The 27,645-nt window shown below is 38.3% G+C and overlaps 1 protein-coding gene across 3 annotated transcripts in view; it reads right to left on the bottom strand.

The window, feature by feature from the left end:
* The window catches only part of PRKG1 (protein kinase cGMP-dependent 1), a 1,107,715-nt gene that overhangs the window by 44,145 nt on the left and 1,035,925 nt on the right, over positions 1-27,645 (bottom strand). The window lies entirely within an intron of this gene.

Below are 27,645 nucleotides of genomic sequence, written 5' to 3'. Positions count from 1 at the left end.
TGAAAACCAAATACAAAGATTCAATAACCCAGTGCAAAAATGTATGGAAATTAAGATTTTTATCTTTTCCTTGATATTACAATAACAGAAATGGTTCAGAATTATTTTTCAAAGCAAACAATAGTATGTGCAGCTTTAAAGTAGGTCCAACAACCAAAGGAACATAACAGTAGTTCCAGATGGGATACAAAAGCCAGTAATTAAGAGCCAGTGGAAGAGCAGACTAATGTGGCCCCATCTGAGGTAGCCCAGCTCGTCTGTCCCGCAAATCAGTTCCAGAAGTCTGCTCTAAATGTCTCTGAGGAAAGTCAAGTAAAGTCTTAGCACCTTCTAACCCACATGCAAATCAGTTCCCACTGCTTTGCCTGTGCTCATCTGCTCTTGGTGTATTTATATTTCCTGTTGAATTTCATTCGATCAGTTCTTGGGGGAAACCTATAAAATGTTTCAGTGAATACTCATGGGCTCTCATCTATGACTAAGTTTCCTATTCCATAACTTGTAATAGGTAAGACGAGATCATCGATGTCTCCGCTGGACTTGAACATGATGCAAGAGCACATCCTAGTACAGACGAACGCTCATGACTCGTGGTCCTATTTCCGTCAGTGACTCTGTACTTACAAGTCCTGACTTCTTCAACATTCAGGCCTTTGTAGAAGTATCAACAAACATACACTTAAGTAAATAAGTATGATTTGTATAAAGTCAGAATCCTAGCTTGCTTAAATGTTCAGATAAATGCCTAGAAATCCTTTCACTTTTTATGTGATCAAAGAACATTGAACTCTATAAATAATAATCTACAGAAGTAATTTAAAGGGGTAAGAACTTTCAAAAAAATCAGACTTAAACATAAAATAGATACCTGGTCTAAGATATAGGCAAGCTATAATACTGGCCATCTACCTAAAAAACACTTTGGTACATAGGATTTTAGTCAATAATAGTTTCTGATTTAATGAAGCTTGATGCATTAAGTTGTAGGTCTAGTAGAATAAGTACAAATTCAGCCAGATAAGTGGCCATAGAGAAAGTAGAATTGGTCCCTGGACCAATAATACTTATTTGCATATTTAGAACAGATGTGATTCGGGCTTTTTTAACTTTGTGTATGTGAAAACAGTACATGTCCTATGCCCCTGATTCTAAAATGTTTGGAATTAAAGGTTAGTCCCTAAGATAAGAATGGGTGGTCTTTATTAAATCTATAATCAAGTCATCAATCATCTTCTCAATTTAATTGCTTTATTAAAGTCTCATTGTTAAATTAAACTTTAAAAGCAGAGTTTTTTTACTTCATTTGAAAACTGTGAACTATTTTATATTGTATAGGGGAGTTATTTCCAATTGAAATACTGTTTTTCAAATAAGGATTTACAAACATCCCTATTACTATAAGGTTTTTAAAAACCCTTTAGACATAAGAGACCCTATTCTTAAAAATCTAAACAAAAAGGGATGATTTCTAATTTATTCGGCCATAAAGCATATAGGTAGAGTCACTATTCTTTTAGTAGTGGTAAAAACTTGAAGAAATAAAAAGTTTGAAAGTAACAATGAATATAAAGTATTTCATTATGTCAATTTTCTCTAGAAAATGTAATCTCTTCACGGATTTTGAGACATTAGCTTGCTTCCTCTATTTTCAAAATTGTGGTTTCCAGAAACACAGCCATTTTTTAAGTACTCTAGCCATGAACTGGTTCTACATATTTTTCAGATACATTCCCCTGAGGAGATAGAGCCAATAGGAATACACAGGGAAATTGGTTTTCTCATATCGGCTGCATAATAAGAACGATAATAATGCAAATATTTTGCATTTAGGAAGCACCTGTCTTTTCTTTGAAGGACTAAAATTTCTTTCATTTAATTTAGCCTCCCTGATTCTCTGTGAAGATGGAATAAAAAATATTTTCACTTCTATTTTGCAACTGGGTAGACCAGTTATTGATGTGATTGATTTCAGTAATTCCACACTAGAATAACTGGGGCTGGAAGCCTTGGGTATGTTTCACATCATGGCATATTTATACTTATTCCAAAAACTTCATTTTAAACAAGATAGAGAATCACACAACTTTAAAGATGTTTGTATCTCGAAGGATTAAGATACTAACATAGTTCAAAATCTAGATCAACACCACTGGGAGCTCATCTAATCCAACCTTCACATTTTTAAAAATGAGAGAGCTAAGTCCAGAGATGGTAAGTGACTGAGCCACAGTCACAGAGACGCAGGCATAAGGGACTGGTGATTTGACTTGTGGTCTGTGATGCTTTTTACTGTCTGTTTCTATCTTCACAGTTTTTATAATACTCTGTATTTGAAGAACAAAGCAAACATACAAGTTATAAAATATGTTTTCATAATATGCTATTTTATTATGGATTTAAGTCAAGAATGTGACTTCTGTAGCTAAGCACTGATGCCTTCTTGTATGTGGTGTGGTATGTGTGTATGTGCACCAGTTAAATGAAAGGACTCGAAACAAAAGTACAATGATGCTCAAAAGATAGTTTTTAAAAATTCAAATATCAGAGCAGAATTTGTAAAAGATGTGCGAGGATACGCTACCTGCTGTTAGCTTAAAATGTATTGACCAATATGCATTTTTAGCTACTCAATTTTTAAATAGATTCCATATTGAATTGAATTTTTCTCTTTCTAAAATAAGGGCCTAAGTAAATACATACTGCCATGGAAAAAATGGCAAAAAGGAATTGATATATTTTCCCCTATGGTGTTTGTTACTTTAACAGACTCACTGGCCCATAATAGAAAGTTATTTATTAAGTTATTCAGCAATTATTATTTTTGCTTTCGAGAATATGGATACTTGAATGTATGCAATCACACATAAAAGCATGCAGTGCCCAACTTTATTTCTGCCAGGAGAGAGATTTCCTTCACATAAATGGACAGCCATCAGAGGCCAGGGTCTGAGGAAGTTCTCTCTCATCTCAGTGCAGATTAATTTCCTCCTCCTCCCTTTCCTACATCTCAGACTCTCATCCTGAGTCCTTTGCTTACGGTTGTAGACCAGGATGGTGCAGACTGGCACAGCACAGCTTCCCAAGGCCAGGAAGGTGAGGTTTAAGGGGAAAGAAGACAGGTGAAAATGATACCTCCTGCCTTCACTGCTCCAACACGTCTGCCTGGGAAGCCTCCCTCATCCTCATCCTTCGGCCTCCTGCCACCCCAGCGTTAACACCCCTCACAGCAGCACTCCCACTCAGTTTCCAGGAGGACTGTGTTTGCCACAGATTACATTATAAAGAAGGGATGGGTAAAGACATCCCAAGTTTTCCCCTCAAATACAAAAATTTATTTTTCCACCACAGAACTAAGAAGTCTTTGCCTTTTCTGATAGGCCTCTGATAGGCCATTTTTTAGATGAGGGTTAAAATATTCAAAAACAAACAAACAAACAAACAAAAACAAGAGAAAGTTTAAGCTTAATTAAACCTTACAATTAATCTTAATTGTTCTCTTAATCAAAGGATCAGTCAGGAGATTGAACAGGGAACAGAAGGATTAGCAAGACTTAACACCAGGGTTCAGCTTCTATTTCTGGACCTTTACTATGTTCACCCTTTTTTTATGGCTCCTCTTTTATCTCTGAAGGATTCTGCATGAACTTCAGAGACAGGAAGCTTGGGGACGTGGTCATTGTCACAGTGCGTCAAAGGAAGAAAAGGCAATAAAATGCAGTGTATGGGGCAAGAAGAAAATTGAGAAGACTATACGCTACCCTCGCAGGCCTCTAGGAATATAAGAAAGGAAGTGATCAGGGAGTAGGTCCAGGACCAACCTGACCAACACATTTCCTTTTCTTCAAAATGCAAGGTTTGTACTAGACGTGTCTATAACGCTCATTTGCAGATGAACTGTTCTGGGATTGCAAGTGTCCTGAGAAATACAACTTCTCAGAAAGCCCTAGTACCCACATTTTCTTTTTCCTCCTTTGTGTCCTCTGATCCCTGACTCCTGAAGCTCTTATTTTCGGAAATACTAACAGAGGCTATAACTTAAAGGCATCTTGCCCTCAGCTTCTGGTATGCAAGGAAGGCAAGCAGTTGGAAAATATATGTCCTGATGTTCAAAATAGAACTGTAAATGCATTTCACCATAGATTCTCGTAGACCAGAGGTTCCTTCTCACCTAGGATTCATATCAGAATTACTGGTTGAGTTAAACATAGACCTTGACAAAAACTTAGGATTTCAGACCAGGCATTGGTATTTTAAAATAGGATTCATGCGTAAGTCTCTATCATGGTTAATTACCAAGGTTAATGACCGTATGTAAGTTTTAATGAACTATTCATATTAATTTGATATGTATGTGACAGACACTTATCACAACGTGTACAAGTATCACAGGGTAATGTGTCCCAAGTTCCAGTTATTCTCAAATGATTTTTGAGAATGCTATCCATTCTCGAAATGGGGAAAGTGTGTCTATCTTTTCCTGAGTGAGAACATATTAAGCAGAAAGAAAGAAAATTAAGCAAAAATGTTGCCGTGTCAAATTGTTCAGTAATAGCGGTGGTGCATTTATCAAATGAATGAATTCTCAGAAAATACCATGTATTTGTTATCAAGTCATTGCCATCTGGATGCAAAATCTGGCACTGTTCTATGCTGCAGGCAATAGAACTGAATAATAAAGCAATCGATAGGGCTTGGGGCTTTTTTTTAAAAAGGGGGATTTCCGTATTTTATTCAGATTTCCTTAGGTGTTACCCGATGTCCTTTTTCAGTTCCAGGACCCCATCCAGGATGCCACATCACATGTAGCTGTCACACCTCCGTAGATTCTCTCTGGCTGCGCCGAGTTTCTCAGACGTGCCTTGTTCGTGCTGACCTTGACAGTCTGAGCAGTACCAGTCAGGTGTTTTGTACATATTTCTCAGTGGGGGCAAATTTGATGTTTTTCTCATTATTTTACTCATTATAAGTTGTGGAGAATGAAGTAAAGTGCCCTTTTCATCACATCATATCAAGGACATATGCTATGGATATGACATCATGGACCCTGATCATCTGGCTGAGGTATTAATTCTATAGTTTTTGACAGAGTACATACTTACAGGAACCAAGAAATGCAACAGGAGCTCTATTAAAATGTGGTCTTCTCCATAATTTTTTACCTTAGCATGTGTCCCCCCTCAAGACGAATTCACTTTACAAAAAAGGCATTACACATTTCCACGCTGCTAAGGTGTCTGCACAATGATTCAAAAGGCTCACAATAAAATACACTGGTTAGGATTTGCACAGATGGCCACAGTATTTGAAGCTGGTGTCTCTCCATACATTTTTTATACAAATCACAGGAGTGAAGAGATAATGGTGATAAAGGAAAAACTCAATATCCTTAAATCACTGCTTCTTTTCTATAATGGTATGGAATTATTATAATAATTGTCTCTCACAGTACATGCCTCATTTGTCATGGAAGTTTAGAATTAATTTGTAATCAGATTTCACTTTAGCTATACCTTTGACTTAAATAAATAATGCTGTAACACTTAAACTGAACTTCACTCCTGAGTTAGCACATATTGGCAATTTTTCTGTGCTTTTAACAATGGTTTTTAAAGAGGGGTACTCACTAACAGATTGCAGAGAACACTAAGTGAATTATTTCAATATGAAGTTGCTAAACTATGTACCTAAAGTGAAAAACGATGAATTTGGTCTATCTTACCACCTCATAAAGCTCCTGATCTGATAACTACATATTTTATTGAATAGCATGAAATAATCCTCTCCTTTTTTATAATTAATAAATAATAGAGTGAAAAGAAGGAAATTAGGAGGGACATTCAGACCTATTATGGTTATTCTTTATACCACTTAACAGGTAGAGAATATTTTTTCAATATTTGACTTCCTTTTCCTCCCAGATTTTTTTAGGGATAGAGTTGACATTTTGGCTACAACCTATTCTCAATTCTCTTTTTGTGATCTCCTTTTCTTCATCCAGGTTATTAAATTTTCTCTCAGGAGTTACCAGCTGACCAAGTTCACATGGCCTTGGTGGATTAATTTGGTTTTTCAAGGTCTTTTAACAATAAAGCAAGCTACATTTGTGATGAGAGCATCCCTTTGACTTGCCTCTCTCTACCATGTTTAACAATCTGGATGTTGGATATCCATTTAAGTGTTCACAGGGCAGACAGCATCTGATTGGATTCTCAGTCTGATGTGCCCCTCTTGTAACTTTGCAGACATAACAGAACTGCAGATAGAGGACAGAAAACCTTTCTTCCCCTTTAGAACAGGAAATTGATGAACTGGAGGTGAGAGCCTTAGAAACATGTACTGTATCTTGGCACCTGTGAGCAGTGTCCTGTGCAGTGAACTAGAAGGAAACTGGGATTTAGAGGGTGGGCTGCAGAGAAGGGTGGTCTCTCCTTCCAAGTGGAAAGCTGAAAGGGTCACATAGTTTCTCGCTGTAGAACTACAGAGTATTTGGCCAGGTATAGGAAAAAATGGATGGAACATAAACTTCAATGTAAATGTATAAAATATATCAAATATGAGGCAAACAATTACGAATTGTGGAAATCTGTCTTTAGCAATGATTACTCTATTTTTACTGAACTACAAAGGATATTTCAGTAGTAATGAAATTATACTATGGTGCTATTTGTACAAAGATACCACTTAAGAAATGTAACAGAAAACAGGTGATAGATGGATAGTTGGTCTGTGGAGTTTTGTTCTTTAAAAAGCTGATATATTGACATTCTGGTGCCAACACATCCACTGCTATAATGATAATTGCTTCAGAAACAAGATTCCTACAGGCCATTCTTGCCAAAGTGTGGATAATTAAATCACCAACACAGGCCACAAGATGACCTTGATGTAAGTGAGTTCGTTGGCTTGCCAAAGTTAACTTTTATTTCTAAATTGTGCTACAGCCTATGTATGAAGCTGAAATAAGCCTAAAATTTATGCTTCTTGTAAGAGACAAGATTTGAAAAAGATTCATAAAAGTGATTATTAATTTCCAGAGTGATACTTGCTCGCTGGAAAGCAAAAATGTAAAAAAGTAGCAGTAAGAATTACTGCAGTTGTAGGTTTCAGGAGGCTAACATTACAGTTGCAGGCCTTGTCTCTGTCTAGAAAATATTTACATATAGGAAGTAAATTCTACTACTATCTGTCTATTCTTAAATATAACAGTTTAGAGTACTGCAAGGCAATTTGTTTAGAGAGAAGACCTTTCTTAGGTGCATAACAAAGGAAATGTGATATCTAACATATCAGTGGATCAAGAATCTGCTGAAAGGCAAAAGGCTCTTTAAACCATCAGTTTAAGTTTGAGGGAAAGCATCCCTACAAATAAAAGTCCAGGACTGGACGGCTTCACTGGGGAATTCTACTAAACATACAAAGAAGAACTCATCACCAGTCCTTCTCAAACTCTTCCAGAAGATTGAAAAGGAGGGAATACTCCCAAACTCATTCTATCAAGCCACCATCACCCTGGTACCAAAACCAGGCAAAGACACTATCGAAAAAGACAATTACAGACAAATACCACTGATAAACTTAGATGCAAAAATCCTTATCAAAATATTAGCAAATACAATCCAACAACACATAAAAAAGATTATACATCATGACCAAGTGGGGTTAATCCCAGGGACACAAGGCTGGTTCAACATACACAAATCAATCAATGTAATACATCACATCAACAAGAGAAAAGACAAAAACCACATGATCATCTCAATCGATGCAGAAAAAGCACTTGATAAAATTCAATACCCATTTATGATAAAAAACTCTCGCCAAAGCGGGTATAGAGGGAACATATCTCAACATAATAAAAGCTATATATGACAAACCTACAGCCAGCATAGTACTCAACCGTGAAAAACTCAAAAGATTCCCACTAAAATCTGGCACAAGACAAGGCTGCCCACTATCACCACTCCTATTCAACACAGTCTTGGAAGTCCTAGCCACAGCAGTCAGGCAAGAGAGAGAAATTAAAGAGATCCAAATTGGAAAAGAAGAGGTAAAAGTGTCACTATATGCCAATGACATGATACTATATATAGAAAACCCTAAAAGGTCCACACAAAAACTACTAGAGCTGATTGAAGAATTCAGCAAGGTAGCAAGTTACAAGACTAATGTTCAAAAATCTGTTCCATTTCTTTACACTAACAATGAATCAACCAAAAAAGAAAGTAAAGGAACAATCCCTTTTAAAATAGCACCCAAAGTAGTAAAATACCTAGGAATAAATCTAACCAAGGAGGTGAAAGATTTATACACAGAGAACTATAAAACACTGATGAAGGAAATTAAAGAAGACTTTAAAAAATGGAAAGATATCCCATGCTCCTGGAGTGGAAGAATCAATATTGTTAAAATGGTCACACTGCCCAAGGCAATCTACAGATATAATGCAATTCCTATCAAATTACCCAGGACATATTTCACAAAACTAGAACAAATCGTAATTAAATTTATATGGAACCACAAAAGACCTAGAATTGCCAAAGCATTACTGAAGAGAAAGAAAGAGGCTGGAGGAATAACTCTCCCAGATTTCAGACAATACTATAGAGCTACAGTCATCAAGACAGCATGGTATTGGTACAAAAGCAGACATACAGAGCAATAGAATAGAACAGAGAGCCCAGAAATGAACCCACAAATTTTTGGTCAACTAATCTTTGACAAAGGAGGCAAGAATATACAATGGAATAAAGACACTCTCTTCAGCAAATGGTGCTGGGAAAACTGGACAGCAGCACGTAAATCAATGAAGGTAGAACACTCCCTTACACCATACACAAAAATAAACGCAAAATAGATCAAAGACTTAAACATAAGACAAGATACAATAAACCTCCTAGAAGAAAATATAGGCAAAACATTATCTGACATACATCTCAAAAATGTTCCTCTAGGGCAGTCTACTCAAGCAATAGAAATAAAAGCAAGAATAAACAAATGGGATCTAATGAAACTTAACAAGCTTCTGCACAGCAAAGGAAACCATAAGTAAAACAAAAAGACAACCTACAGAATGGGAGAAATTTTTTGCAAATGACACCAACAAAGGCTTGATCTCCAGAATATATAAGCAGCTTATACGACTTAATAAGAAAAAAACAAACAACCCAATCCAAAAATGGGCCAAAGACCTAAACAAGCAATTCTCCAAGGAAGAAATACAAATGATCAATAGGCACATGAAAAAATGTTCAGTATCACTAATTACCAGAGAAATGCAAATCAAAACTACAATGAGGTCTCACCTCACACCAGTGAGAATGGCCATCATTCAAAAATCCACAAATGACAAATGCTGGAGAGGCTGTGAAGAAAAGGCAACCCTCCTACACTGCTGGTGGGAATGCAGGTTGGTGCAACCACTGTGGAAAACAGTATGGAGATTCCTCAAAAGACTAGGAATAGACTTACCATGTGACCCAGGAATCCCGCTCCTGGGCATATATCCAGAAGGAACCCTACACCTGCACCCCAATGTTCACAGTAGCACTGTTTACAATAGCCAAGACATGGAAACAGCCTAAATGTCCATCAACAGATGACTGGATAAAGAAGATGTATATTTCTACAATGGAATACTATTCAGCCATAAAAACCAACAACATAATGCCATTTGCAGCAACATGGATGTTCCTGGAGAATGTCATTCTAAGTGAAGTAAGCCAGAAAGAGAAAGAAAAATACCATATGAGATCATTCATATGTGGAATCTAAAAAAAAGAAAGAAAGAAAGAACAAAGAGAACAGAACAGAAAGAGACTCATAGACATAGAATACAAACTTGTGGTTGCCAGGGGGAGGGGAGTGGGAAGGGACAGACTGGGAGTTCAAAATTTGTAGATACTGACAGGCATATGTAGAATAGATAAACAAGATTTTACTGTATAGCACAGGGAAATATATACACGATCTTGTAGTTGCTCACAGCAAAAAAGAATGCAACAATGAATATATGAATGTTCACGTATAACTGAAGAATTGTGCTCTAAACTCGAAATTGACATGACATTGTAAACTGATTATAACTCAAAAAAAAGTTTGAGGGAAAGCAAGCTCAGTAAGATACTTATCAGATATTTCAAATCCCTAGGATCTAGAAAGTATGACTGTTTGTTTAATAGTTAAGACCCCAAATTATCCAGCACCATCAAGAAATGGGGTGTTCCACCAAGAAGCACATCGTTTAGATCATTGAAGCTTAATATCCCTTCTAACTACCACACAGATTTCTCTCACCTCTTTTTTAGAGCATCAATATTCTGAGAATGAATTATTTTATTTCAAAACATTTAAAAGCAGAATTTACTGAACACAGTAGAGCATTCAGCGGATGACTCCAAACCATAATTTAAAAATATTAATTACTGTGCTGTTACTTCTATTTAAGATGATCTTAATAAAACTTCTATAGTATAACATTGTTATTTGTTGCTCAGTTTTTAAGTATTATCTCTTAATAAGAGTCAGGAATCCTGTCTTACCTCTCATTTCTGACCCAGACACACTTATTTTCTAGGAGCCATAAAGCCAGATAGCCAAATTGGTTAGAAATGCACCTATAATATATTTATGCAATCAATGGGTACCTAAGGAGACAATCATGTAAGACGGTTAAAACGTATCTGGAGCCAGTCTGCTTTGGATAAATCCCAGCTCTGTTGTTCAATGGCTACGTGAGTTTGAATAGCTACAGGGTCCCTCTATGCCTCAGTTTCCCACCTTCTTTGGGTTATGGTAACCAGTAAATGAGATAATGCATGTGAAATAGAATTATAAGGAATCAATAACAAAAACTATGATCGTTAACCTTTCATGGAGCTTTTCCTATGTGCCAGGTAATTTTTCTTGTTTTTACTAATTGCCTGATTTTCCTGTCCCTGGACTTTCGGCTGCTCTACGTTGTCTTTTTTTTCCCCCTCATTGGGCTAGGATCTAGGTAGTAGAGTTGCTTAGCAAGCAAACTAGAGATAAATGGGATGTTACTATGCAGAGGTAAAAATTAACTTAGGAAGATACAAATATGCAAATATACCATAAAGTTGTATTTTCTTCCTTTTCCTAATATTCAATCTATTTATTCAAAATGTCCTCATCAGTGGCGTATCATGCTCCCTACAGACCTTGTTAATGCTTTCTACTGCTGCTGAATAATGCAATTCGTGCTACATTTTCACCATTTCATTTCTCACCATCTTGTGTATGATCAGGTGCTATCAAATGACTGAATTAAACTGAAAGCAGTGGAACATATGATGAATGAAATGTGGTTCTCTACACTCTATTTTAGGCCCCCTATTAAAAGAAGGGTACAGGAGGGTCTACTTTTGACATTTAAATTTAATATACTTTTCACCGTTCTACTAGGTGTTGCTCTTCGGGGATATGGAATTTATGATCCATCGCATAGACAAAAGAAAAGTATAATGTTCTCATGTTGCTTCAGCATAAGACCCTTACCTTCAACTATTCCCTGAGCCTGTGGGAGACAGACAATACACCACCATGCTCTTAGCCCCAGTTAGGCAATAGATACAGAGTCAGACAACGACCATCATAATCCAGAGCTTGGGAATGCCTGAAACAGAGTCTCGAGAGGCATTTACAGACAGTTAGGGTCTGAGAGTGTCCTATCTGAGGATGAATTGTTGCCAAAATCAGAATTGCCAAGAAGCCATCAGTGATCTAATCATGCAAACAGACCCCTCTCCCATTTTCCTGGGACTTAACTCAGTATGAGACACTTCCTTGAAGCCACCTTGAGGGCAGTTCACTGGGAAACAGGACAAAGACCTAGCTAAGTTCTAGCAGGACAAAGGATCTCACTGGTTTCATGTGCAGATGAAATTGCAGATGCCTCATTTTGGACCAGAGATTTCTAAGTGTGCCTTTTAGAAGAGGATAGCTAAATTTCAGATCTTTCACCTCCTTGCCTTTGGCAATAATTATAAATATTCCTTTGATAAAGGCCTTACACGATTTATAATGTCTTTACCCCACTGAGTAACGTTTATTAGGGGAACATTCCCAGAGGTGAGTTTTGAAGATAAAATAAATTGAAGAGAAAGAAGATTTCTTCATTATCATTATACTGACAAATGACAACAGAAGAAAAAAAAGGACACAGAAGATCTATTTTCTTTTTATAAGGCTCAATCAAAGCATATTTGCAACATTTCATCATGTCACATGAATATATTAGCCATGCTGTTAATACACAATACAGTTAACATCGCATGGGGATGTTTTATGTCAGTGGAAAACTACTCATAAAAGCCTGATGTTTTTGAGATGAAATAGACATGATAAGCTTCTGGAATCCACTTACTGCAGTTATTTCACTGCTATCCATTCTAGCAAATATTAGCAAAGGTCTACTTCGAGCTAGTGATGCTGACCTGAAGAGCCTGGTTTGCTGCACGGACTCTGACTAATAAGGTCCATAGGCCTCCAGACATGGACACAAGAGAGTAAGCTAAGACATGGTCAAGAAGACATTTTCACTGTGCATATGACCCTATTATTATCAGTCCACGTCTGTGTGCTCCAATTAAAGTCAAGCACCTCCTTATGCGCCGGGCACTGTGCCATGTGCTTCCAAATATAGATCTCTTAGTAAAGAGGAGCAGACACCTGCTCAGGTACACATCCCAGCAGGAAACGCACAGAAGAGCATTAAGAATCACCAGAGAAGAACCTGAAACATAGGCCTGTCAGTCTCAGGCTTGATTTGACCACTTTTTAAAGAATGTTTGCCAGGCTGGGACAAATGGCAAAAAGCAGGGGCTTCTAAGTCAAAGGGCATCCCCTAAAAGTTGAACAAGAGCACTTTCCCTTTTAAGTTCAGGCCTCCTCCTTCCAGACCAGATTCCTTCCGAGATCAGCAGTGCAGGGGCTTAAATTCCTGGTTTAGCTGCTCTCTCTTCATTTCACATCTTTTACTTTCTATTGAAAATCCAAATCAGAATCAAACGCGAGATTAGTTTTGGAATTTTTGCTAAGTTAATGAAAATGAGGCTGTAATGATTATGGCAGTGATGCAATTGTGAGTCACAAGTGCACAGATAATTGCATTACACAAGAAAGGTTTTCTTTTTATTCAGGAAAATGTTAGCAGGATTGTGACGTCAGCTTAACCTACCCGCTCTTGAACTTCAAATTTACTTGCCTTTAAAGAATTCCAAATCATGAGAAACTGTATACCACCTGTTTTAGATTGTCTAACAGAAAGTGAGCATTTGAGTTTTGTAGCTAAAACAGACATTAAAGCTATGGCATGGCTAACTTCCTCTGGAAGGGGAAGGAGATCTGAAATTAGAAACAAAGTTAAGAAGTAACATGGAAATGATCAGTATTTCATTGCTTACAAAACAACTTCTCTCTCATTACCCACTGAAAAAAATAGTAACAATATAACTGAACACACATGCACTGCAACTTCAACAAGTAGTGAAAAGGGGACACTTTCGTGTCACATTGTTGATCTGTCACTGCAGCCCTAAAGTTTATACAATATCTACAGAAGATGTTTATCCTATTTACGTCTTTAGATATTACTGTACGTGCTGGACTCTTTTTTGTTAGAAAGCTGCCTTCCATTTGTACAATCTATATTATCATTTCTGCACTAAATGTACTTTATTCTCTGTAGTAAAATAGCATGCTATGAATGCGTTACCCCAAGGGGGGAAAAAAAGAGTGTTAGATGTGACTGTTAGCACTAAGTGTTAGAGAAGTAATATTTCCTTGTCAGTATTGTGAGATGGGACTGGAAATCTTATAAATGATGTGAGGGGAGTTTGGAAATAACTCCTGTCTTCATGTTGCCTTCATATACTATTCCTCCTTTCACTATAATTCACAAATAATAATAATAAATAATACTTCTTCAATCCCGCCAAACTGCTTCAAGGACCAGATATTAAAATTCTCCAACTATAACCTCATTCCACTTGGACAAAACATGAGGTCTCTTGCAATTTAGGATTATATATTTCTTTTTTTCACCAAAACATTGGATAGAATCTACTGATATTGAACAATTTCTGCACACTTCAAAGGAATTCAAAATATACCTTAAGTTCAATCAGTATTTATGACTGCCATGTCAACACAGTTCATAACATTTTCAATTTTTTTTCCCCTATGGTTGTGACCTTTATTCAAATGATGGATACAAGCTATCTAATGGTCCTGAAAGACGACAAGCTCTTTTTTCTTCCTACTCTGCAGCTTCTGAGAAATGAAAATGACGTTCAGTGGAACATCCTCTGATCAGGGACTCAGCTGTCTCTGCAAATGACTCAAACCACCACTGAGGGATGCCTGGGGCAGGCTTGGCCCATTTCACATCTGGTTATGACATACTTTTCGTCATTATTTTTTCAGCATGGAAATAACATTTCAATTGACCTAAAACCACAAAGTACATTTTCAATGTTGGTAAGATGTGACCTTTGCCTTGCATGTTTTATATGGACCAAGTGGAGAGTGATAGCAATTATCCCCAGGCTAATGACAAAATAATCCTTCTGTGAGAGACAAACCGATTCCAGGAAAATCCTGTAATCCTTTTAGCATTTACCAATCTAACTAACTGTCTTGAGACTAGTAAATTACACAAGTCAGTTATGCTAAAAGGCACTTGATAGACTATGGTAGATAGCCGGGACCAACTAAGGCAAGATGAAATAAAAACCCCTGGAATTATTCGAGACCATTTAAGCAACCTGAGCATTACAATCAAAATGGAATTCAAATTTCCTATATTTTTAGCAAAATCAGAGAGGTCTATGAGATCATGAACTACTTTTAGCAAATTACCAAGGAAAACAAGCATACACCAGCCCCTGTTACAGATACTGAGAATACAGCAGTGGACACAGCATACCAAAAAGAAAAGAAAAGAAAAGATATCCACCCCCTCTGTGCCTTACATACTAGTGAAGGAGAAGAAGAAACAAGTAAAATATAGAATGCTAAATTGTGGTAAGTGCTATGGAGCAAAATTAGGCAAGGAAAGGGGACTAGGGGGTGCCAGAACAGGAGGTGGAGGGCTGTATTTTTAGCTCGGGTAATTAGGGGAGATCTCCGTGTGGAGGAGACATATTAGTGAAGGGCTGAACCCCATGGAATCTGGGGTTGGAATATTCTGGGCAGAGGAAACAAACTGTAGTTGCTCTGGAGCAAGAGTCTGTCTGGTATGTGTTACAATTAGCATTGAACCTCTAGTGTCTGGAACACAGTGAAGGCAGGGAAGAGGAGGAAGAGATGAGACTGGAGGCAAGGTGGCTGACAGGTGTGCAAACCGCAGACCACTGTAGATCTGACTTACTTGGAGTCACAGAGAATGGTTTTGCGCATTCTGTTTTTATAGCTTCTATGTTAAAAATAGACTAGGACGGCATAAGCAAAAATATGGAAATAAGTGTGACGCCAAAACAATAATCCAGACAAGAAGACATGTGGCTTGGACTGAGATGGTAATGCAAAGTGGCTGGTTTGGGGATATACTCTGAAGGTAGAGTCAATACAATTTGCTGTTAGATGAATGTAAAGTGTAAGTGAAAGGAAGAAGAAAAGGATGATTCTAAAGGTTTGAGCCTCAGAAACAAGAAAAATGGAATTCTATTTATCAAAATATGGAAAAAATGTAAGAAGAGCAGGTTTGGAGGAAGAGTAGGAGCTCAGTTTTGATATTTGAAGTTTGCAGTGTATGTGATTTCTCTAAGTGGATTTTTCAAGTAGGCTGCTGGATGCCTGAAAGACATCTGGGCTTGAAGTGTCAATGTGGGAGTTGCCAGCATGTGACAGCTATGCAATCACCCCAGATCATCAGGGATGACACAAAAAGAGAAGAGATCCCAGGACTGGGCCCTGGACCACATGGATACTGAAAGGTCAGAGAGATCAGAAGCCACCAGCAAAGCAGCAGAGATGGAACAGCCAATGCAGAAGAAAACACATGAGAATACAGGGCTCTGGGAGCCAACAGAAGAAAAACGTTTTGAGAAAGAAAAAGTAGCCAATTGTGTCCAAAGCTATAGATCGCTTCAATAGGATAAGAAATGAGAATCAGTCATTGCATTTAGCATGCTGGAGTGCACTCGTGACCTCAGAATAGACTAAAGCATCGATACAAGGCAGTCTGTCTTTCTAGCAGCAACATCAACAGACACAAACAGCTTTTTTTTTTTAAGTGAATGTGTAATATGTGAAAGTTATTATTCCAAATGCTCTACACTTAACTGTCATTTAATTCTCACAGGAACAACCCCTCCCTGAGGATACTAACATATAGACAGTTTACTAACTTTCCAAGATCACATGGTTGGTAAGGAACAGAAATGAGTTTTCTATGCAGGTCATCTGAGTCTAGACTCCGTGCTGCAAAGACACTATCTGATTCTTAGCATCCATCTCTTTATAGATCCATCTATTTACTTCCCTAGAAAATCCTATAGTATCACATATTTAATATTTCATGTGACTCACGGGCCCGTAATAAATATTTATAAGAAAATAAAATGTTAAATACAAAACCATGACTCTAGGTAGCAATTCATGTTACTATAGTGGGGTTGGATTTTAAGAATGGATTCCAGATTGACTTTTGGCTCAGTTGCATTATTGGGAGACTAAAAACCATTGGCTTTGTACCCCTCTTCTTCTCAGGAGACACCTGGGTAGCCACAACCCACAGGAGAGGGGCAGAAGCAAGCTAATTATTCATAGAGGAGTAATGTGTAGCTCCCATGGGTGAACTATACTAACTTCTTAAAAGGGGTCACCCCTGCTGGTACACTGGCTGGAGTCATCAAAGGGCTGATTCTAAGGGAACATCAAGGACTGTTTACTGGAGGCAGGGCCTCCTTAGCCATTCCCACAATTCCCTGACCCTGGGAATAGGGACCAGCTGGTGGCTGAGTGCTCTCACCTCTACCCTCAGCGGACGCCAAAGTCCAACTTAAAGTGACATTTATCTGACTATCCAAACCGTTCTCATGAACACTTCACCAACTCTCCTTCTAGAATTCTGAATGTTGAAAGTACTCAGCCCAACAGCACAAAAGTCTACCTTAATTTTTATTAAAGTTTTGGTATTTGCTAGCTTTTTGCTTTTTAATAAGGAAAAAAAAACTTTTAAGGGAGAAATTATGTCTTATTTTGCATTTATAACAATAATTAGGTATATTAAGCCTACACTAGACATTCAATAAAATACTTGATTTTTAAAAGACTTCATTGTAGAAATGATTTATTATCTTGTCTTTCGTGTGTGTGGGTGAATCAAGTGAAAATTATCTATTAAAGCTCCTCACGTATTGATTTAATTTCTTCCCTGACTTAATGAATACCTAGGTGAACACTTGTATTATTTTAAAGTCAATACAACTTAATACCTAGAACTCATATTCAGATTTTCTTTTAAAAATTATACTTCATAAAGTTCTATTTTAAGTTCTACATGCATAGAATTAAGTACAATGAAACATGCTGCTATGCAAATAATCTTATTTTTAAGCAGGAGCAAAACAAAGTAAGATGTATTGAGTTATTTCTAAATAAAATTTATTGTAGTATATTCATTCAGCACGCTTCTTACATTAGATTTTAATAAAGCTTATACACGAGGGATTTAATGCTGCATAACAAGTTGTCCAAAAACATATTGGCTTAAAACAATAATAAACATTTATTATCTTATCATTTCTGTGAGTCAGGAATTCAGCTTTGCTAGGCAGTCTGTCTGGGGTCTCTCATCAAAATGTCATCTGAGACTATCATCATCTGAAGTCTGACTAGAACTGAGGGTTCAGTTCCAAGGCAGCTCAGTCACGTGTTTGCAAGCTGGTGTTAACTGCTGGCAGGGGGTCCCAGTTCCTCTTCTGGTGAGCTTCTCCACAAGTTGCCTGAGGGTTCTCATGACATGGTGACTGGCTTCCTCCCAATGTAGGTCATCTCAGAGAGTAAGGCAGAGTTCACAGTGTTTTACAACACAGCCTCAAAAGTCATACACCAATTACTTCCATAGCATTCTATTGGTCACATGGGCAGCAATAATTCAATGTGAGAGGGGATGGCCAAGCATGAATATCAGGAGGTGAGGCTCATTTGAGGCCATCTTAGAAGCTGGCAACTATAGTCCAACACCTGGTCCTCAATGGTTCACATTGCTCCCACATGCAAAATACACTCACCCCTTCCCAAAGGCCCCAGAATTCTCACCCCATTTATAGCATCAGCTTAAAGTCTGGTGTATAATCATCTAAATCAGATCCAGGTATAGATGAAGCGCCTCAAACATGATTTCTTGAGTACAACTCTTTGAGTATAGATCTCAATCTGAAGCTATACAAATTACAGAGGAAACTTACGTGACACTCCAACTTTGCCCCCAAACATGCATAAATTTGTCCATAGTAAGATATAGGTTGGTAGTCGTTTGATTAAGATCGAAGGCTTGGAGTTAATTCTCTGTGGCTTTCACCTCTGTCTTCCAGATTGTTGCTTCTTCCCTCTAAGTCATACTTAGTTGCCCATTTTTGAAGTTAAACAGTTTTCTCAGCCTACTTCCTGCTTGAAGAAATTTGAGGTTCCAAAGGCCTCTTTTTGTTTTGTGATGCCTTGTTTGGTTTGGTCCAAGTTGGTGATGTTTGGCCAATATGCTTCTCTTCACTATTTAATGGATCTCCAATGCATTCTACTGGAGTTCATTCCATAGACAAAAGCTGCACTCTCTGATGTCTTTGACAGAAGATCTTTCATCTTTAGGCTTCTGCTGAGACCACTGAGGGACAATACGCTTAGACTTTTCAGAAACCCCACTGTCTGAATAATTCTCTGAGGCACTATTTTAAATACTTCTGAGGTCACAGCAAAAGATTTCACAGGCATAATTTTAGCTCCGTATTTATATCATATTTCCTGACACTGTCCGGATTTGATTTTTGCCTGGAAGCCACTACTTAATTTTAGCATCATTTGCCATCTAGAGAGGCTAAAAATTATTAAAACCAGAAAACCCTGGCTTATTTTTGTTTGACAATTCTTCATGTAACTTATTTCTCTCATATCAAATTTTCCATAAGCAGTGGGAAGAAACCAAGCTGCACCTTCAACACTTTGCCTAGAAAATAACTCCTTAGCCACATTACCTAGTTCACTAGATACATTTTCTACTAGCTATGTCACGGCAGGTGACAGTGTTGCCAAACTTTCTGTCACTATATAACAAGGTTCCCTTTACTCCAGTTTACAATAACATCTTCACTTTTCTTTATGTCCTGTTTGGCAGCCTTCTCAAAGACCATCAGACTCCTGGCTCACAGTTTCTTCAAAGCTTCTGCCTACCCTCAATTTCACCCCCACTCCCAGTTCAATTTTGGTTTAGTTATGGCAGCACCAAAATTCCAGGAAACAAAATATGTATTAGTTATCTAATGCTGTATAACAAACTACCCCAAAATGTAATGGCTTAAAACAATTTATTGTTTTTAACATTTAATATCTGAGAGTTTCTGTGGGTCTGGTGTTCTGGAGTGGCTTAGTTGGTAAATTTTGTCTTGGGATTACTTATAAGGTTGCAGTCAAGTTGTCAGGTGGAGTACAGTCTTCTGAAGGCTTGACTGGGGCAAAAGGTCCCATCTCAAGGGAGCTCACTCCCAAGGTTAGCAAGTTGGTGCCAGTTGTTGGTAGGAGGCCTCACTGCCTCTCCATAGGCTGCTTGAGTGTCCTCATCACACAGTGACTAGCTCATCCCAGAGTAAGCAGTGCCAGAGAGGGCAAGGTGGAGGCCACAATGTCTTTTACAGCCTAGCATTAGATGTCACACAATGTCACCCCCGCAGTGTTTTATTGATGACAGGCCATCCATGACTGAATGTGGGGGATGACAATGAAAGGACAAGAATACCAGGAGGCGAGGCCCACTGGATGACCGCCTCAGAACCTGGCTACCACGGTGTACTGGGCTGAATAGTGTTTCCCCCACCCACCAAATCAATTTCTACCTAGAGCCTCAGAATGTGACTAGATTTGGAAACAGCATCTTTTGAGATGGTGATTAGTTAAGCTAAATACTGGATTCGTAGGCCCTAACCCTGATGACTGTATTCTTAGAAAAAGGCCACAGACACACATAGAGGAAAGGCAGCTAAGTGAAGATGGAGGCAGAAATCTGAGTAATGTAGCTACCAACCAGGAAGCACCCAGGATTGCTAGCAACCACCAGAAGTAGGGTGAGGCGAGGAAGAACTTCTTCCCTAGAGCCCTCACAGGGGTCATGGCTCAGACATCACCTTGATTTCAAACTTCTAGCCTCCAGAGTTGTGAGAGAATACTTTTCTGTTGTTTTAAGCACCCAATCTTCAGTAATTCATTATGGCAGTCCTAGGAAGCTAATACACACGTTCTTTACATTTTAGGTGCTTACAAATCCAAACCATTTTCAACAGTAGCAATAATCTATTAGTTTACAAAAATGTGAATAATTTTATAGTGCTCAATTAAATGAAACAGCAGAATAAACAAAATATGAAACTAAGTGTCATAACCCCTTATTCCAGTCCAGCATGTGACCATTTCAACTCGAATTTGTTAATTATACTTATTAAGCATCTGCTAGCGGCAGGATTCTGTACTGGATATGCTGGGAGGGTTTTAAGTCAAACAGCATGCAGTTACAATTTTAAATGGATTATTATTTTATAGATCAACTATATATGCAAAGCACTTGAGAACTTTTTAAAGAGATAATTATGACTCAAACGGAATGCACAGGACCAGTTATTAAAGTCCAGATTTCATTTCTTTGGCAAAAGAGAAAATCTGCATAAGAAAGAAATGAGTAAGGTTGGATGAATGTGATGTGGAGGGGAAAAAAATAAATAAAAGACAGAAATCAAGTCAAATTGTTGCCCATTTGCACCCCAGAGACTCCTGTGCCCACACATTTCCACACCCCAGAATGCACTCGTGCCTGTCTCCCTTCTACTAACCTCTTGACCCAGTTTCTGTTCTCAAATCCTACTTTCTAGACAGCCTCCTGTTCCTCTGAATTCCTATTATTCTTACCATCCTCATCATTTACTGAGCCCTTACCTTGCTATATACTGTTTATGTGGCATTTCAATCTTTGGGGACAGGGGTGACATTTTACAGCCTTCTACCACTTTGCCCACAGTAGGTACCCAACAAGCATGTGTCACTGCTGTTGATTCCTACTAGTAATGAATTCTTAATTTTAGTTCTTAATTATATTCAGTTACCTATTACTATTTGAACTAGATTCTGTCCATGTGTTCTTAAGTATGTAACTAACGAAACAGAAACTTGCTTACATAACCCTCCAAGTACATGCTTTTAAATGGACTGTCCTCCTGTGACATCTGCCTCACCCTAGTCCTTTGCCCTGCTTCCAGAACTCTCTCCCATGAACCAAAGTAGCAAGTGAGGGCAGGGTTCCAAATAGGTATAAACCAGCAACCTGACAAAGACATATGATTTCTCCTCCTCTCAACGTGAGAAATAAGCAGGAATGATGGAAGAAAGAAAAGTGTATTAGCTGGGAATGATACACATTCATAGAAGATGTGCTTTCAGAGACGTATCTTCTCCTTTATGCATAACAGTAAAAACTGGCCAGTAGGGCTCCCTTACCAGGTTTTACTTGTGACTCATTCAAGGAACACTGGATGCTTCTAGGTGTTAGGGCCTGGAAATAAAATCAAAACTTCTGTCTAATGGTAAAGGTGAGTGAGGGAACTTCTTCCTCAAGGTGAACAGGAAAGGATTATTCAAATCTCTAAACTGGTGTTTTGTTTAGAGAGGATTTTACCAACTTAGGGCGGTTCCATTTGAGAACCTGCCTTCAAAGACTACGTAACAATCAATTTATAAGGGACAATCATCAAATATTTTGCAGATAGTATTAGAGAGAGAGGCCCCTTTTGTCTCCCTAGTTTTAATGGATAACTTAAAATCTACCCCAACTTTCCCCACCCCTGCCAGCCTATAGCTACCCCTCCTACCATCTCTCTCCATCTCAGTAAACATCATTACTGACCAAATGAGACCAAACCATAAAGCTTTCCCTGATTGGCCTTTTCCTCAAACCTATATTCATTCATCAGCAAATACATGCAATTCTCCTTAAAAAAAAGTCCCCACACCATTCATTTCTAATCCCCTCCACTCCTACCACCCTGTTACAAGCCACCTTCATCTCTGACCTGGACGACTACAAAAGCCTCTTAACTGGTCTGTCTGCTTCTAACCAGAACCTTCACTTTGTTCTATGTGAAGAGTCAAAGTGACTCTTTAAAATCACAAATCAGATCATGTCATTTCCCTGATCGTAACTGTCCAACAGCTTCAGCATTTACAATAAAATTATAAATCCCCACCATGGTCTACCAGGTTCTGTAGGGCCTTCCCCTGGCCCCCTTTCCCTCCTCATTTACTTATTACTTGTGCTCCAGCTCGCTGTGCTTCAGCCCTGTTGGCCTCCTGGGTGGTCCTCCAACATGCCAAGAACATTCCCATCTCTGGGTTTCTGTGCATCCTGTTCCTTTGTCCTCAGAGGAGAACGCTGCTCTCTAGATACGTTCTGGTCCCTACTCAAGCATCACTTCCTCCATGAGGCCATCCCCAAACACCTCATCCACAATGGCACGCCCTTCCTTGTCACTCCCTGTCTGCTTTTCCTTCTCTAGCACTCATCTCTGCCTGGCATTACATGATGGAAGAGTTACTTGATTGAAAATGGCTGGGAGTTCAGCAAGTGGACAATGGCAGAAGAACATTTCAAGAAGAGGGGAGTAATCATGTCATGCAGAAGAGTGAAAGGACAAAATGCCCACAGAACTCTGAAAGCAGTTAGTTAAATCTTTGTGTGAGGGTGGGCATGAAAAAAGTAGTTAGGGTGCCAGCTCACAGAGGGCCTTATATGCGTAAAGAGCAGTTGGAGTTGATCCTGATAAGGAAAACCAATTACCCTTGACAAAGGATCTCTACAAATAGCTAATTAGTGAAAATGTGTTAATACTTCTTATCATCCAGAAACTGATCTCAACTCTATCTCCCCTTATTTTCTGAAAGGTTCCTCTTCAAGGAGAAAGATGCAGGTTAAGTTGGTGCCTACAGAGAAGAGGCTGTCCCCGTGAGTTACCTGTGGCGCACCTCTGCACCTCCTGAGTTTATGCCCACTTCCGCTTCAAGAGGCACTCCTAACCCACTCCTGGGCAAATACGCAGAAAGGACAAACACTCCAAATTCAAAAAGATACATGCACCCCGCTGTTCACAGCAGCAGTTTACAATGGTCAAGACACGGCAACCCAAGTGCCCAACAAACAACAATGGCTGAAGAAGTGAGAGAGATATACATCCCATTAGCACAGAAGTACTATCCTGAATTCAGCTTGTTTTTGTGATCCTAATACACAGGATAGCTTATGAGCTCAGTCCAATTGTGCACAAGCAACATTTGATTCCTTACTAGAGGACAGACATGGGCGAGGTGCCAGAAGAAAAGAGTTTCTAAAATGAATCAACTGTGGCTCCTGCAGTGATGGGAAGTAATAAAAATGACCAGTTATATGACTGAATCACAAAAATACTAACAACAAAACAAAAACCTGTAAGTAGCACTCAGAGTGAGATCTACAAGATTTTGTAGATGACTTTTGCCTTTGAAAACCACTTATGAAATAACTGGCCCAGCAGTGGGCTGGACAGCATGGGGGCCACACCCCATAAGACCCTCAATGCCAGACCCAGGCGTCTGGACTTTGTTCTGCAGTTTAGAAGAACCAATGTCACTTAAGAGGGAAAAAAAAATCTGGTTACTAGAAGGAATTCCAGGAAAATGGAGTTTGTTTTGCTTATTTGTTTACAAAGACGTGTGATTTGAGATATATGACCTAAAGATGACCTTCAAGTTTCAAACTTTCTCTCCAAGGGAATTTATTAAATTCCTTTAGAAAAGTGAATGGGAAACATGTGCTGATCTTGGTTCCCTCGCCCCTTTCATTTGCAACATTTTAAGACATATGGCATAGTTTGCTCTGGGCGGATAGTCGTAAGTATGCCCAGGATTTCACAGTAAAGAGTCAGAAGCAGCAATTTCTTTGGGCCCTGAGTGTTCACACAGAGATTCATGAGGGTAATCAACAACAAAAAATAACAAACAAGAGAGTGAGTGTTTTTCAGCCAATTCTTGGTTGTCCAACACTTTGTCAGCCAATGAGGGGGTCACCTGTGTTCCTTCCAACTCCACCTCCTTGCCCCTAACAGGTCACTTGAGGAATCAGACTGTTCATTAGTAGGTGGTGGGAAAAATCAGCTAGTTCAGTAGTGTGTTACCACCCTGGGGAAAAGCCTCCTGCGGGAGGATAAGAAGTGAATATGCAGAGTAAGATGCTGGGGTTATTTGCTGTTAGTATTTATTTTCTACCTGACTGTAATGCCTGGTCCTAGTCTCGGTGATCAGTGACGGCCTTTTAGACTCAAAAGATTATTGAACGCTCATGCAGGCAGTTTGTAACCTGAAGGAAAGCATAGTCTAATTACATTTTCTAATTGGCCAAATCATTGCCATTCTTTTTCAGTTAACTTCTTTATTTTATTTTCCCATGACTTTTCCAATTCTCCTAAGCTTGTAAATGCGTTGCACATGGCTAATTAAAGCCTCCAAGCTCAAAATCTATCCATACGAGTATGTGAATGTTTGATGAACCATTTACCTCTACTGTGAACACAGAAAGGAAGTATACCTTATAGAAAAGCTCACTATGGAAACCAAGAAACCCCACAAGGGGACATGCTTCTTTCTTTTCTTCCCCTTTTCCATTTTGTTTTCATTTAAAGTAGACGTGCTATCATTTGCCTTTTACATGTGGCTTCTGTAACTTATTTTAAATTTTGTTATGGTTTAAACACAGTTGGGTAATATTATCTCTTACACTTTGCTCAAGAGGCTCTTGGGAAATAGAATTATTAGCATTAAACTGTATTTGGTTAAAAAGTTAAATTATTCGTTAATGATGATAAGATGGGAGGGTATGGCTCAGGGGCAGAGCACGTGCTTAGCAAGCATGAGGTTCTGGGTTCAATCCCCAGTACCTCCATTAAAAATAAATAAATAAATAAATAAATAAACCTAATTACCTCCCCCCACACAATTTTCTTTAAGTTTCAAAATATATATGTATATATTTACATTATATAAATATATTAAAAAAATTTTAAATCATAATGAGACTCATAAAGATCAATGGCATTTCACGGAAGGATCTGAAAATGAAAACAGCTTCTTTACTCATCAAATACTTAGAAGCTACCAAAATGGGAATTCACCTAGAAAAAGCATCCCAATCCTTATAATTTTTTTTTTAAATTTAAGAATCCAGAGTAATCACCCTATTTTGCCTTAAAAATATTTCCAAAAGTAATGAATATAGAATTGTAAAATCAAAGAAAAATAAAAATAAAAAATAAAAGTTGTTCAAAAGTTAAGACTTCTATTTAGGTTAAGAGAACCCTGCCTTGGTTACTATGACTGAAGATTTTACATTTCAACTAGTCACAAAACTGAGTTCCTTTGCGCTGAATCAAAAAGGAATTAGGTCAGACGTGAACACACCTAAAAACAAGCAAACCAGAAGCCTAAAAATCATCTAATAATTCCAGCCTGTCCTTTCTGTTGTCATCTTGCTATTTTTAAAAATGAGAATTACTTGGATTCATTCTTCCTTAACGACCTTATGCTTGTGATCTCCAGGCCAGGCAAAAGGCCTCACCCTCTGATGGGTACCAGCTGTTAAAAACCCCATGTTCACCCTAGTTTTATGAAAACAACGTCAACTTATTTTTCTAAATCATGAATTTCCTAAGAGAAGCCATCGAAAGGAGAAACAAAATAATGATTTCATTCTTCATGCAAATTACAACTACAGAGTCAAGGAGGACGGGAAAGACTAGCAATGTGGTCATTATTAACACACCTTTTGTGAGATGTCTAGACAATCAACAAGGCAGAGAGGCCGCATTTTCCTTCTAGGTAGAGCACTTGCCTCAGCTGCTTCAAGCCTCTAGTGAAACTTGTTTCCATCTTCTCCTACCCGGTATAATAAGCAGCATATTTTTCAATCCGTTGTATATCGTTTAATTGTTAGCATTTGAATAATTGTAAACCTAGGTAAATGCTTGTGTCTGTTGTACCATATCTAATAATTAAAAGTCTCTATATACCATTCAGGGGTAGAGTCAAAATAAAGTGTACTAAAATATGAAAATCAGAGTGATGTGGTTTGCTGTAGACCCTAGACTAGGAGATTCACCAGACACTAACTTTGTAACCAAGAGAACTCAGCTATATGTATATATATGTGTGTACATAAAATATATATACATATATTTTTTCAACCTAGCAGATCTCTCAAGGGAACTCTAGCCTCTTTCAGGATATGTATTTATTCCTTCCCAATTAAAAATAAATACAACAAAAGGAAGTAGGATGAGCTTACGCCCCAGCAGGCTTATGATTCAGAGGTGGATGGAGGCAAGGTCAGAAAAGCCTTGGGTGCTATTTTGGAAGGACAGGAAACAGAGCCTACATAACCACCCTTCCATGACCTGTGGTTTGAGAAACACAGCTCTGAACAGTTCCCACACAACAGCTGTTTTTCTGCAGCACCATCGTTGAGGACAGGAAGTGGAATGGCACCGAGAATGCAATTTACAGGATCTGTTCTCTCAGAAAGTGAAACAGGATCTCCAGGCTATTAAATTCACTTCTGTGCAGCATCAGACGGAACTCACTTGTTAAAAGAAGTTGTCTGCCTAGGAAGAAAACGCTTTCACTTGTGAAAACTGAAGACTTCTTAGAATTATTATGTAAACATGTATACAGTCGCTGGGTTTAAACAAAACTGTACAGAAAATTCATAGAGGCAGTTCAACCCATTTAATTCTCATAACAGGACTGACAAGTGATCTGAAAAAAAAAAAAAATCTACAACCACCTAAAGGCCAAAGGCTCGATTCTCTCTAGGGGTCATGGAAGTAATCGCATCAGAAATGTATCTAACTGCGGTCATAGGAATAAGAACGTAACTAAGATGCTCTAGAGACCTGCCTTTACTAACTGCATCTAATTCCAGGACTAGACTAATGCTTAAAGGTATAGATGAAAAGGTACATAATTTCCGTTTCAATAAACAAGTGTTTTTCTAATTTGGATTTTCTATCTACTTATGACTCTTTTTTTTTTCTCTTGGATTGCTTTATTTTTTTAACATTTTTTATTGAGTTATAGTCAGTTTACAATGTTGTGTCAATGTCCAGTGTGGAGCACAATTTTTCAGTTATACATGAATACTTACGACTCTTGAATTAAAATTTAACAGCAAACATCTTTGCTCTGTCAGTGCACACTGATTTTGAGGATCTTGCAAAACCCACGTGAAATGCTAGCACTCTTATTTCCCTGGCCTTGTGATAGCTGTCTGCTGGTTTCCCAAGGGGGTCCCAAGCCCAGGAGCCTGTCTGCTAAGGGTCCAGCTCCCACAGCTTCTGAGGCTTGGTGTCA

The sequence above is a fragment of the Camelus bactrianus genome, chromosome 11 (assembly GCF_048773025.1).
Source record: "Camelus bactrianus isolate YW-2024 breed Bactrian camel chromosome 11, ASM4877302v1, whole genome shotgun sequence".
NCBI lineage: Eukaryota > Metazoa > Chordata > Mammalia > Artiodactyla > Camelidae > Camelus > Camelus bactrianus.
Note: the sequence above shows the minus strand (reverse complement) of the source record. Positions and strands in the feature narration are given on the sequence as shown.